This window comes from Ochlerotatus camptorhynchus, unplaced genomic scaffold (genome assembly GCF_037179485.1).
Source record: "Ochlerotatus camptorhynchus isolate MF236.1 unplaced genomic scaffold, CSIRO-AGI_Acam_v1.1 ptg000424l, whole genome shotgun sequence".
Taxonomy (NCBI): domain Eukaryota; kingdom Metazoa; phylum Arthropoda; class Insecta; order Diptera; family Culicidae; genus Ochlerotatus; species Ochlerotatus camptorhynchus.
Window position 1 is genome coordinate 4852 of NW_027040910.1, and position 13241 is coordinate 18092.

General features: G+C 41.4%; 1 protein-coding gene across 1 annotated transcript in view; it reads left to right on the forward strand.

Moving 5' to 3' along the window:
• The first annotated feature begins 6582 nt into the window (after positions 1-6582).
• Positions 6583-13241, forward strand: part of ZnT35C (Zinc transporter 35C) — a 103056-nt gene continuing 96397 nt past the window's right edge. Inside the window, exon 1 of the mRNA XM_065233973.1 lies at positions 6583-6702. The gene's annotated coding sequence lies outside the window, so the exon portion shown is untranslated. The remainder of the gene's footprint in view (positions 6703-13241) is intronic.

Here is a 13241-nt window from a genome sequence, read left to right on the forward strand (position 1 = left end):
AATACGGATCCGTAGGCAAAATCTACGGAATTCGGTACAGTTTCTACGGATTTATTTCTTCAGTGTACGTTTCCCTTCAGAATCGAATTTTACAATCTGATTCTGAAGGCAAAGAAGCATAAAATAAAATACACCTCTACAACTTGTCAACCGTTTTCTTGCTCATTTATCCGCTTTTTGAGTAAACAAACGCCAGACTGTGCGTGAAACATGGCGGCCTTCGTACTATTGGCGTTGACGGCACCGTCGAAAAATTTGCTCTTCCAGCAAATTTAGATAGTTTCTTATGGGAATTTTCAGTGGAGTGAAAGGATAGTACAAAGTCCGCCATGTTTCACGCACAGTCTGACGTTTGCTTATGGATTTTCTCATAGGAGTAAAGAGCTACAGAGTCGCCGTCAACGCCAATCTCTTCACTCCGTCGAAAGTTCTCATAATATACCAGCCCAGTGGCAGGCGCGTAGGCAGCATGTTATACCGTGACAGCGGGCCCAGAACAGCAAAATAAATGATTTGAGCCCGGGACATGCTGCCTACTGTCAAACGCTGCTGTTGGTATAGGCCTTGTCACTGGCCTGTAATATACAGTCAATCTTTGCATGAAGAGAAAAAAAATTCGACGGTGCCGTGTGAAGGCGAATAAAAGTCATGTCGAGACCAGTCTTGTAAGCGGTCACCGTAGTCGACACATTTTCTGTGATAATCGACTGCCTTTGCTTCCGACACTTGCAAAACAAGCTTTCAAATTACAGTACCAAACTAAAATGTCATACGACACTGTCGCCGAAGACCATCACGGATGTAAGTATTTTAGTTTTTCTCATAATAAGAGCTGCTGATGTTTTGCTTGTGCAAGCAACGATGTCATAGTAATAACCTTTTCAGAAATGGTTTAATTTACACCAAATTGAGGAATTAGAACGAAATCACATATGTCATAGAATAGTCATTTGATAATTTTCTTTTTGCTCGAATGTTGTTCTACCGTTTGCGTTATGTAAGAGAGACGACGCTCTCTTCCCTGTTAGCTCGATGATGATCAGGCCTTCAACGTGTTCATCAAAAAGCATGTAATCCATAAGTCGTCGTACTTGTCCGGCTTTATAAAGGAAACTACGATTAAAGCGTGGCTTTCTTATTAGAGTACGACTGCCCTGTACCACCGCTACGGGATCACAATTGATCAGATCGCCACAGATGGTCTTGAAACCCCTGTAGTGGATCCTCAAATTGAGCTGGAAACCATTGCCGTGGATAATGAGACAGAATCGCTGCTTGGGCAACAGGAAACGCTCCTTTAGAATGAGACCAAATGCCTGGAGATCGCTCCCGCGCAAAACAGGGTTCCTCTGTCTTTAATATATGACGAGCACGGCGAAAAGATAGCTTTTCCTGCAATTTGTTTCGGCCATCTACGGAAATTCAAGCCAGTGGTTCGGGTGACATATTTCATGATGGCATCCAGTGAAACTCGTCGTCAAGACAGGCGTGTGGCCAAACCACATTTGTTGTAAAGGGCGAACTCGAAATTATTGTGACACCGAAAATGTCATGCCAATTTTCTTATAATGTTTAGAATCAAACCAAAATTTTAAGGTAGTTTTATACATATATTTACTTCAAAAATCAAAAGAAAAGTTAATCGATGGAGCCTTGAGTGTAAAATTGAACGCATTTTCGCTTGATGCCCTCCATCATAGTCTTTACAGTGTCATCCGGTACCAGTTTCTCAGTTTTTTTTTTTTCCATTTTCTTAACATGTCCTTCTCGTCTTTGACTGTCTTCTTGCTCTTCCGAACTTCCCGCTTCATTATTGCCCAGTACTGCTCCACCGGGAGCAGCTCCGGACAGTTTGGCGGATTCATGTCCTTTGGAACAAAATGGACAGAATTGGCCTCATACCACTCCAGGATACTTTTAGAATAGTGGCATGATGCCAAATCTGGCCAAAATAGCGGAGCTGCGTCGTGCTGCTGCAAGAACGGCAAAAGGCGCTTCTCGAGGCACTCAGATTTGTAGATCTCGCCATTTACTGTGCCCTTTGTCACGAAAGGCTCAGTCCGCAAGAGCAGATGGCCTGCCAAATGAGATATTTGGAGGCGAACTTCGACATTTTCTTCTTCTTAAATTTGTCGTCCACATCGAACTTGCTCTTGCCGGTGAAAAACTCCAACCCCGGAATTTGCTTAAAATCGGCTTTTATATACGTTTCGTCGTCCATCACAAGCAGCCATATTTTGTCAGCATCTTCTCGTAGAGCTTCCGTGCCCGAGTTTTAGCCGTCGATTGTTGCCGCTCATCGCGGTTTGGGAAGTTCTGTACCTTGTATGTATGTAGTCCAGCTCTCTTCTTTGCATTCTGGACCTAGCTCTGCGACATGCCGATCTTTTTAGCCAAATCACGGCTTGAGACGTTGGGATTTGCTTTAATCATCCGCTTCACCTTTCCCTCCGTCTTTTTGTTCTCCGGTCCCGGTTTTCTTCCAGCTCCTTTGCCGTGGTCCAACGTCAACCGCTCCTGGAACCGCTTCAACACTCTGGAGACGGTTGAATGGTGAATGTTCAACATTTTTCCCGACTGCCGGTGCGACAGGTCAGGAAATTCCAGGTGTTTGGAAAGAATTTGTTCTCTCAACTCGCGTTGGTTCACCTCGATTTTCGTTGAATCGAAAAACACGACTTCGAGTTTGACAGCATGTACACAATACACATCAATGAGAAAGTGTGCAAAATTTGGTTGATTTTTACCCAATGGTAAAAAAGTTATGCCCTGTTGAATGTGTCGCAATAATTTCGTGTTCGCCCTTTATATGACAATGAAAGTTCTTCGGCTTAGAGTTTCCGAAGGCTTACAATGTACTTTTAAGTGCACGGCGACCGAAAACATTACACGTGGACCTTAAGGACCGCATTATTCATTATTCATGATTCTTCCTCAAATCAGTACCGAATTCAGTATTGGCAACAAAGGAAGAGAAACTTGTTCACCATGATGCGACAATTGGGAAAGCCTACGATGTTCCTCACACTCAGTGCAAGTGAGATGAAGTGGCCCATTTGTTGAATCTCTTACATCGGTTGTCAGAACGACACAATGGCAATGACTTAACAGATCCCATCCAGGAATTGACTGCACTACAAAGAGCAACTCTGATGAATGATGATCCAGTCACGTGCTGCGTGTACTTCAACAAGCTGGTTGACGCGATTGAATTTCAGCACCGTGGAAGTCCTCACGCGCACATCTTGCTATGGCTGAACAAGGATCCCCGGGAAGCAATCAGTAAAAGTATGCCGAACACTACAGGTGCAACAGTATCATGCTATTTATGCCAGTACTACTATCGGCCCTTTTCAGGGCCACCAAGATTTCCCAAAAGAGCTAAATTTCTGAACATGTCCCAACTTAAATTCATATGAAAAGCTTCTTTTCAGGGCAATCATATTCATACTAAAGAGTATAAACAGAGAGAACCCCACTCAAATTCCTATTCCTACACAAAACACAAGTTCTGCTGCAGTTAACAAATAACATTTTTTATATAGAGACTACGTAGTCCGACGTCACCATTCGTACAACCCCAGAGGGCTGTCCCTAGTATTTTTTGTTTTCAAAAGTTCTTTAATCGATTTACCATTTAACGTAAAGTATCACATTAGACCTAAAAAAAATAACAGCTTCGACCAAAAAAAATCCGTAGAAATCCGTAGATTTGAATAAGTATACGGAATTGCATAGAAAAAAAATCTGGCATCTCTGTGGTACCTCTATATATGCATTTAGATTAGCATTAGAAGTCCCTTCTTTTTACGTATTCTGCACAAAAGATACTTTCTGCCTCGCCTCATTCATAAAAATCTACGGGAAATTTTGTGAGGGGTAAGCTATTTTGTGTGCAGAATGTGTAAAAAAGAAGGGACTTCGAATATTGATCTAAATGCATATAGGTACCAGCCATATTTTACACTGCAGAGTCATCTGTGAACAATTATCGGAAAACATATTCTGCGTAGTTTCCAATGTCACCGCAACTGCAGTGACATCTGATGGAACATGAATGCAGAAGCTTGACAAAATGATTAATTGCCATAACCACGACATGAGGAAAAAAAAACAATACGGAAGCAAATCTTAAATTAAAAAATTTGAATAAATCTTAGGATAAATTTCAATGGCAGTCAGTGAGAACTGCATGTCACTGGAACTCAACGATCTGCACATTGAAGTAAGTGTCACCAATAACCACATCAAGGCTCCCGGACTAAGGTTCACTCTGCGTATCCTGACACGCTTTTAGATTAAAATTGTCCGAATTGAAGACTTTAACCTAATCCCATCAGATTCAACCCGCCTGCCGGAAGGAATACTGCTTGGTTTTGCATTTCCATATCTGAAAACTTGGGGACAAACAACGACTGCTGCGTTTACCAACAGGGAAAGTTTCCATACGTGCAAAAAAGTGGAGGAATCATTTGTAATAAATCTAACTCAAGGCAAATACAATTTCTGCTCATTTCTACGATCTTGACCATTCAAAAACATTCACTCAGGAGTCATATCTTAGGCTTGGCTTTGTCTCGGTACGTTTTTAACCAAGCGTTCTGATTTTCTGCGAGTGCTTAGTTCTCCATTGGCACTACTCACATGCAAAAAAATAGACCGACTGGTTGAAACCACGCCGAGAAAAAGCGGTGGGTGCAACTCAGTGGGTAACGCGTTCCTCGGGGGAAAGCTGTATATTAATTTATTAGATGACTTTGTTTCAAAATCAGCGTGATTTCATTGCACCTATTAGCAATGGAAGATCTGCTTGGTTGAAATAATCACTACGGCCAAAAACTGGAGCACCTCTAAGGCCAATAAGGAACAACTGATGCCAAAACTGGAACGGGAGCTTGAAGTTTAAAATCAACGATTATGATTATTGTCATGCAAAATTAATAGACCTAAAACCGTTTTATAATTCAGAATACATCAAACATCAATTTTAATGTATTAGTTGCCGTGTTGTGCGGGGGCTTCTGTTTTTTAAAATGAGAAATCTAAATATGCTGACTAGCTAGTGTCAAAACTAGCTCGTTCTTTAAGAATATTAACCTTAGATTGTTAGTTTGACTAACCTTGTGTTTAGTTTTTGTTTTGTTCGTGTGGGTTTTTTTTAATGTTTGTTTCTGTAATAATTGTATAATTACACTGTGGATACCAAATTGAATATTAATAAGTTCGTGTTTTAGGAATAATGAAATATTTCTATCGTAAATCATAACTCAAACCTCCTCCTCTCTCTCCCCATCCATAGAACTGTAAATCTCTACTAACCTCGAGATGACCGCGAGTAATCGGTTCAGTTCCTTTAACGCTAGCTTTAAGACATCAATTATGTATAACGCAAATGATAACTTGGCTCTGTAAAGTTTATTCGATAAATTTATTAATAAAAAAAAAACTAGCTCTAAGTCTAAATAATCATTTTCCGAAGTTGACTACATATTTTAAACATTTTACGATATTCACCAAATGTTCGTTCTGCTTCAGTGCAACTCCAATGTCAAAATGAAAAACCTTTGCAATCTGACTTGCTGCCAAAACTGACGTTTCCTCTTAGGTTTCTTAACTGCAAATTGCATTTTCCCTCTGTATAACCCGTATCTCGGCCGATAAATTAACCCTATTTGTTACTGCCCTTATTGTTCAGATCCACCAATGCAATGCATTGCGGAATCATTAAATTGAGAAATATATCCCGCGAACGGTATTAATTTAAGTAATTTTTGAACCCCAATTGTACGGCCGATTGTTGGCACCGAACATAAGTTCAGGGCGTTGAGAGGTAGCAAAGATCCCCACTGCGCTTTAGTGTGTCCCCTGCCAAACCAGGGATGTTTTGATTACTGCAATAGAAGTTGAATGCAGGCGCCTCGTTGGCGAATGGGGTGGTTTATCCTTTTCAGCATGATTTTTTTTTTGCTCGCCCTTTCTTTACTTTGGTCCAACTTATCGCAATCATCTTGAAACATTCTTCGACTTACGCATCCGATTTACACTGCGGCATTGGCAGTAGTAGCAGAAGCAGCACGGAATGGATTATTTAGGTATGCGCCCGTTCTGCAGCCCCGCCATTTTCAACTGCTCACTGCGGAAAAGTTTATTGCTTTGTGAAAAATCCGAGCTTTTTTTCCCTCCTTTATTGTTCCACTTTCTCAACCCTGAAGCTTCCGAACAGTCTTGAGGCTGGGACCGGTGGAAAAGTTTCCTCCGAACTCGGCCCCGAGAACCGGAAATGCAATCTTTCCGCTGGCCCATTCTTTACCGGTCGAGGTTGGAGGTTTTCCCCATGCTGCCCTTCGTTTGCGATTTCCGTTCTATTCTCGCGTGAATATCCCACTTTGGCTGCAAGGCAAAAGTGAGAATTCCTCCGCTGCACCTGAACCGCTGTTTGACCGCTCGCTTCTCCACCACCAAAGCACTGTTTGCACCAAATGTTGATCTACTAAAAATTCTTTCCCTCTCTCTCTCTCTTCTATCTTCCATGCTGCAGCGAATTCAAGAAAAACTATGGAACCAGTGCCAATGCCGCCGATGAACCACGGACACCACCGCCACCGTTGCAGCAGCAGAGATCGGTTATCTACTGCGTGCACGGAAAGTTGGCACAGTCATGCTGCGAGCTGGAGGACGATGTTAGCATTAGGAGAATTGAGTGTAAGTTGGTTTTCTTTATTGTTGTAGTTTAAGTTGGAGCGGGATGATGATGTTTGCTCTGTTTGGTGTGTTTTTTAATTATTGGATTATGCCAGTCGGTAGCAAATTTTCGCACTAAAAAGTTGTAACATTGAGTTTTCTGACTCGTTTTAATGCAGCATTAAATAAGTAAAAGTGCTGCGGGATACCATCCCAGACAAGGCGGGTTCGATTCCTGGCCCGGTTTTTTGAGTTTTTGGGGTGGAAATATTCTTGCCTACTCTGAGCACATGCTGTCATTGTGCTTTAAACTAATGGCACAGGATTAGAAACCTCTCAATTGACATCTGAGGAAGTGCTTGACTTGAGGGCACGTGAAAAGTTTCACATGGAACGTATTAGCCATATAAAATAAGATTTTAAAAGGTGTCCAATGGTCCAACCTTAGGTAAACAGCGTACAGTAATTACCGTAAAGTCTCGGAAATCTCGAAAACCGGTGTTATTGATGATCTGGATTAGGTTGCTACCAATATTTTTTTTTAACTAAATAACAATACACCGATGCCGAAGTATGGCTAAAAATTCCGTTTCGGTTAAACGACGATCGACCTAGTTATCCATACGGTATAATAGCGTTCGGTAAAAAGGTGTTCAGCTAAGTTAAAAAGTTGCTAGAATGATTAAAGGAGTCAACTTGTTGCACACATTAGATACAATTTTAGAACTTGTTGTGAAAGACCAGCGGTAGGAGTATTTAAGAAGTAATAGTTTGTTGATACCAAAACATTCGGGATATCGAGAAGGTCATTCTTGTGAAACAGCGTTGAATTTGATATAAATGAAATGGAAAGATAGCTCGGAGTGTGAAGATACGATTGTTGCTGTATTTGGGATATAAAACGCGCTTTTGAAACAATCTCTAGGCCTTTATTGTGACAATCAATCAAGCGCTTTGGAGTTACGAGTACTGCATATAAATGGTTTGACAGCTATTTGTGGTTGGAATTTCAATACCGGGTGGTTTCTATAATAGCGGTATTTCGATATTGAAAATATAATACCGATAAAATACCGGTATTTTGAGATTTTATGTATTATTAGCGCAAAGAAATGGTTGCGTTTATTTCAAAAACAGAAAATTAACATTTTACCTTTTGTTCAGGAAATAGTCTTTCCAAATACAGAACATGTTAAGAGAATCGTCGCTCAAAGTTGTACGGAGAAAGCTTGTTCTGAATTGACTGACATCTGAATTGCATCATATAGCAGCTGTCCCTCTACCTAATAAAAACTAAATTCAAGCCTAATAGTCTTCATTAGTCTGCTTACTCCACTTGAAATAGCATGGGATAGTTCCTGATGAATGTGGGCGTCTTAGTGGAATACCTGTATAATGAGAGAGAGAAGGATTAGAATTTTCCTTGAGGACGATTCCCTGATGACTAGAAGATCGAGAAATGCGAGTTTCCCGTCTTTTTCTACCTCGTGAGTGAATTTGATATCCTTATGTTAAAACAATTCGGATTAGATTTAGTTTTCACCAGTAGACATAACCAGTTGAAATCATTGTTAGGATCCACTAAAGACCCAGTTAATGTTTTAGGTAAAGCAGGTGTGTATAAAATAAGCTGTAATCATTGTAACAAAGTATATGTAGGACAAACCAAGAGAACTTTAGCAACTAGATTTAAAGAACATATAGCGGAGGTTAATGAGGCCAAAAACAAGAAGAAAAAGGCCTAACATATGATTTCAAATCAAAGGTTGCAGAACACATCTTCACAGAGGACCACCAACTATCGACGGAGGACATAACGATTTTACGAACCGTATCTACACCATGGAAATTGGATGTTGCAGAAAGCCTCGAGATCAACAAACAACGTAATTCAACTTTACTCAACAGGGATCAAGGAAACGGACACACATGGCTTTTCAAGTTACTACCTAGGACACATCAACGAGTAAGCAGCGGAGTACCTGTTCCTATAGAAAATTAAATTTAAGTTTACCTAGTTTCTAAGTGAAAATGTACCTGTGTTAATAGGGGAATTTACGTATTCTCGGCAACCTAAGCAGCGACGTTCTTTCTATAGTCTTTTTCTCTATGAAACGCACACATATGCAGTATTGGTTTGTTTACAATCTTTTGTTGCCAGCTGCTCTAACAATTTCAGTCGAAAGAATTGTCAAAAACTGTTTTGAAACGCTTTTACAAAGCTCCAATCTTCTCTAGTGAGAGCGAGTATTGTCGGCAACCAGTTTTTCTTCGGCAACCGTTCCATTTGGACTGCATGTAAATCTGCTGTTCTATCATCGGCAACTCGAAATCAGCTACAATTTGTAGTGCGTGTGTTGCATTTCAAGAAAACCTTACTAAATTGCTTTTTCTCAGTGGTAAAAATATAGTCAAATTGAAGCTGAAAGCATAAATAATCGTTTGTATGCATTCATCGAAGTGTTTTCGTAAGAAAATCCAGTGGAAATAATGTTTCAATTTGGGTTGCCGAAAATAGTCTGTCATGCCGAAGCCGTCATTTCCCCTATATATTCGGTAAATGCGATGTTTTTCTTCAGTCGAGTATTAGTACAAGACACTGAAAAAGTCTGCACATTGTAGACGAAATACGCGTATCTGTCAAGAATAAGCAAATAAGGTTGTGAAATTAAATGGAAAATACTAATCCTTCTCTCTCTCTCATTATTTATGGGATAGTTGTTGTACAAAGCGAGATTGTTGCAACCGATGATTGCATTTATCTTCCATGGTTAAAGTTTCCGTTTCCGTTTCATCAGCATTATCCGTTTCCGGTTCTTCAAATCGTCTCTCAGCAACTCGATCAATCAGTGCAGCACACAGCTTTCTTGAAATGTCCATTACGGGTTACTTGCATTGGTTCAAAAGCACTACCAATGTCCTTGATGTTCTTCATTCATGTACCTGTTAGACGTACGTTCGTCGAAAGTAATATGCAAATCGTTTGCAGTATTCTTTGACCACATCTTCAAGAAAAAATCTAACCCTAGCAAGAACCCTATTCTGACTTTTGGGGAGATTGGTAAAGTCACGTGCCGTGAGGCTTCCCTTCTTTTGTACACAGCGTCAACAGAATTAGATATTCTAAAATATTATGTGATTGTGGTATTTTTCTGAGGTTGCGATTCAGCCTTAAAATACGATGCTGTTCTTTTTGCCAAATTGATGTTGTGTTGACACCGAAGATGGGTTATCATACCACTTGTGCTAGAACCATCTCATTTTAAGATTTTTTTTTTGCAAATCGAACATTTGGCAAGTGCTTGGTTTTGTTTACCATGGAAAAATTTGTACCAAACCGCCTTCCTTGGTTTTTGTTCCAAAGTCCATTACGAAATAAAATCTTGCACGGTCTCACTGTAGCGGTGGTTTACTTGACTATGCTATGACGCATTCATGGCTATGTTGTGGTATTGTACTCTCAGTTCTAATGCACACATATGTAAGCATCTGAGAGCAAAACTGAAATCTTTTATGAAGTAACGAAATTGGGTTGTTAGCGGAATGCTTAAATAAAACAGCAAAAGAGGTTGTCTTCCATTTTATTCCAATTGAATAATTTTGGTATCCATGACAGATTTCGAGGACAATGGGCAGTCGTCATCAGTGTTGACTTTAAATGATCTATGTTTCTTGAATTTGTGTGGTTTACATGTATAACTTATCAAGTGACACAGATGCGTCTTTTCAACTTAAGTTCTTTTGAATTTCAATTATTATTAATTACAGTTCCTAGTCCTATCAGGCCTGTTTTAGAGAATGACCACCTTGGTGGAATTGGTTTGTTTTAAATTGAATAAGAAAACTACTATTTACAACTACAACTACAATATACACCTAAACTACTATATACAAATTACTTATCAAAGTATGTTCTGATAAATTACATTTTTGTGCAAATTTAGACTTAATTTTGTTAATTCTGGAATCTATTTTGGCAATGCCTGCCTCTTCGTGTAAATTTGTTATTCTAGTGTCGAAAGGACTATCAAATACTATCCTCAGCACTCTATTCTGAGCGGCCTGGATTTTGTTCCTGTGAGTCTGTGCACATGATTCCCACACCGGCGCTGCGTAGAGGATCGCAGGCGCTATGATTTGTTTGTAGACAGCCAGTTTGTTCACCCTTGAGAGGTGGGATCTGCGGTAAATCAGCGGATACAGACACCTAACCAAGGTGGAACACTTGACTACAGTTTTCTCTACATGCGAACGGAAGAGGAGCTTTTTCATCGAACAACATCCCGAGATAGGTTACTTCGGCAGACCACTCAACCCTTGTGCCATCCATTATTACAGTACAAGAGGGAGCCGGTTTTAGTTTGGGCGATTGCCGATGGAGGAACATGATTGCTTTAGTTTTGGAGGGATTGATTTTGATCCACGTGGTGGCAAAGGCGTTAAGCTATCGTTGAAGTTTGTTCGTTATTTCGCGAGGCATCCTTCCTTTGACGGCTATTGCGGTATCATCTGCGAACAGGAAAAACACGCAACCGTCACCGAGGGGAGGAATGTCGGAAGTGTAGATGCTGTAAAGCAACGGGCCCAACAGATTGCCTTGCTGGAATGGAAAACGTGTCTGAAAGACAACCATTCAACGATACCTTAAACGACCTTTGCTGGAGGTAGCTACGGGTGATTTTAATAAGATGTAAAGGAAAGTTGAAGTCACAAAGCTTGTACACAAGTCCATCATGCCAAACATTGTCAAACGCCTTTTCAACGTCTAACAAGGCCATATCTGTTGACTTGGATACAGCTGTGTTACTTCGGATGTTATTCATCACCCGTACTAGCTGATGATTGGTGGAGTGCCCCTTTCTGAATCCAAACTGTTCCGGAAGGAGAATGTTATTTTCCTCGACAAACTTGAGCAAACGATTGAGAATGAGTTTCTCGAACAATTTGCTCAGCGCTGAAAGGAGGCTGATGGGTCTGTAGCTTGAAGGCAATGTTGGATCCTTACCGGGTTTGCGGATTGGTATGATTTTTGCTACTTTCCAGATGCTTGGAAAGTAGTGCAGTTCCAAGCTTCTGTTGAAGATAGCGGTTAGAAGAGACTGCACTTTCATGCTGAGTCACTTCAAGATCAAGTTGAATATACCGTCAAACCCGGGAGCCTTCATGTTCTTGGTGCATTTCAGTGCTGAGTAAATCTGTTGTATTGTAATCATATCCGCCGGAGGCACGACACAAGGGGAGGCATCTAGGTTTTGTACGCATTGCGCAATCTGATCATCGAGCGGACTTTGGATAGTCGAGCCAAGTAAATGCGATGAAGCGACATGCTTGCCAATCGCATTTGCTTTCTCCTGTGGGGTGATTGAAAGCCGATCGTCATCATTTTCGACTTTGAGAGATGGAATGGGTTTGGGATGAGTTTTCAGGACCTTGGCTGCCTTCCAGAATGGTCTGGAGCGGTCGTCCAGATTCTGGACAACACGCCCGAAACTTTCATTTCGGAGTGAATCCATTCTGGAAGCAATCTGCCTGTTCAGATAGGCCATTTCACGTTTTTTGCCCAGATCTCCAGTCCTCTGAAACTGGCGTCTACGAACATTTCTCAGGCGAATCAAAAGTTGGGTGTGGAAATAAATAGCAACAAACTTACCCCTCACAGAAGCTTGTCGAAAGTATGTCTCATCAACCAAGTATATGGGCTGTTGGAGTCCTTCCAATGCCCGGTCGATGTCATCTACGGTGTCGAGCAGTGGATTTTCATCGATGTTGCTGTCCACCATTCGTCCGTACTGCACCCAGTTGACATGGTGGTAGTATTTACGCAGGCAGCTTCTAGCAGGAACCACGTTGAAACCGACTTCAGTCACCACAGGTTGGTGGTCGGAACTGAGATCGTTGCGTCCATGTTGTGCGTGGTCTAACAATAGACATCCGTTCCGGTTCTTCTGGTAGTTTCGCCAAGCTTCATGGCGGGCGTTCAAGTCGCCCCCAACGGGTGATGGCGGTCAGGTCCTTTTTGAATTGGATTCCTAGTCCGTTGCTTGCGGTACACTGGTGTGGGCAGTAAACAGCGATAAACCGAACATTTCCAGTTGGTGATTCCACCTCCACACTAACGGCCTCGATGATGGAAGTGCGTATGTGGGGCAGAGTGCAAAACTTGATTCCCTTTCTGACGATGACCGCTACACCACCCCCTGGATCTGGTGCGATCAAACCGGATAATGTTGTGGTCAGGCAACCAGAAGCTGTCACCGGACTTTAGGTGGGTCTCGGTTAGAAGAACCACATCGATGCTATGCTTGTGGAGGAAGTCAGCAAGCTCAATCTGTTTTGCTGTTACAGAGCAAGCGTTCCAGGTAGCAATGGTTAGCGCTGTCTTCCCATCACATGATGCGACCGACACTACTGACGACGCGATTAAACGTTTGGAACAAACTATCGAACAACTCGACAGAGCGAGCAAGCACCGGACTGAACTGCTTGACGGTCATGCAGAGAATGGCCTCTTAATCAATGTCATTCACACTAAAGACTTATCAAAAACCTAACCTTCTTAA